The 1,435-nt window shown below is 37.1% G+C and overlaps 1 pseudogene; it reads left to right on the forward strand.

The window, feature by feature from the left end:
* Positions 1–433: 433 nt before the first annotated feature.
* Positions 434–1,163, forward strand: LOC149250905 (REF/SRPP-like protein At3g05500 pseudogene; annotated as a pseudogene).
* Positions 1,164–1,435: the final 272 nt, after the last annotated feature.

Raw genomic sequence — 1,435 nt, forward strand, 5'->3', positions numbered from 1 at the left:
TCTCTAGGGCATTTTTCTTGGCACTTGTGATCCTTCATTTTGGTGATAAGTCAAGTAAGATCCACTGAAAAGATGCTGGTAGCTAATGGCATTGTGATATTGAAGACAGTTGTTTGTGTATTGTGCTGATTCTGCCGAACATGGCACAATTGCAAGCTATAGTTAAGAAATTTTGACTGTAGTGTGATTCCGTATCTGAAGATAATCTGACCTCCTATGACAACGCCCAAGAAGGAGCTGAAGCGCTTTCATCATGTACCCTGATGGAGTCTAGATTTCTATGAAGTTATTGTTCAACGAATCTTGCTACACGGACTTATAAAAATCCCACCATCTCTACATTTATAATAGGAAGGAGGTTGAATTGCATTCATTCAGAAGATGAATGTATATACTGTGCTGGGATGTTTTGTTGGATGTCTCAGCCCTTACTATGGAGGGAATTTTGAAGCTTATGGTCGGGCCCGTTTACCGTAAGATCAAGGGAAAGCCCTTCAAAGTTCTGCGTCTCGTCGATAGAAAGGTGGATGGTGCGATCATTAAGCTTGATAGTCATGTGCCTCCATCACTCAAATCAAGGACTTTTGAACTCTACGGGGCAGTGAAAAAGGCACCCGAAGCTGCCAGGTCGGTTGTGACTGACATTCGGCAAGTCGGTGTATTGGAAAAGACCAAGGAAGTCGCAACGACTTTGTATGTCAAGTCTGAACCTGCAGCCAAGAAAATCTATAACTAGTATGAGCCTTTTGCAGTAGAATTGTCCCTCTCGGCCTGGTACAAGCTGCGTCAGGTTCCTGTTGTTCCCAAGGTTGTGGAGGTGCTTATACCACCGAGTGCTTATTGTGTCGAGAAGTACAATTCTGGTGTTCAGTATTTATCTGATGGGGAGTACTGGGTCGCGGCTTACCTTCCTGTGGTTCCTGTGGAGAAGTTAAAAAATTCAATTCGCAAGGAATTGGGAACGAAGGAAAATGGATCCGAAATTAATGAAGTTGCAGAGATTGTTCAGTAGATAACTCTACTGAAGAATGAAACTCTTCTGTTGCGATTACCTTTGATGCCCACTGACTTGCCCAAATTTTGTGAGAGAATGAATTTGACAGTGATGTAAGCATTTAAATCAGGGTAAGGTCTAATGGGTTGGGGCATGGTTGGAATTTTGTTTTTTTATTTGTCAGACAATTTTTTTTTTTTTTTTATTCATTATGTTTTTATCTTTTAGGTCAAAGAACATTATAATTAAAAAAAATTCTCTTCACTTAAAAAAAAAATGGAAACAATCAAAAAAAAAAAAAATCAAAACAATGCAAAACATTTTTTAATATTATTTTTGTTTTAATAACAATCCAAAACAAATTTTAATTTTAACAAAACAATTAAAAATAAATAAAATACAAATAAAAATAAAAATAAAATCAAAGCAATTAAAAAATAT

Source organism: Pinus tabuliformis, chromosome 7, assembly GCF_031772625.1.
Source record: "Pinus tabuliformis cultivar Carrire ecotype Pingquan chromosome 7, CPIR1, whole genome shotgun sequence".
Taxonomy (NCBI): Eukaryota; Viridiplantae; Streptophyta; class Pinopsida; order Pinales; family Pinaceae; genus Pinus; species Pinus tabuliformis.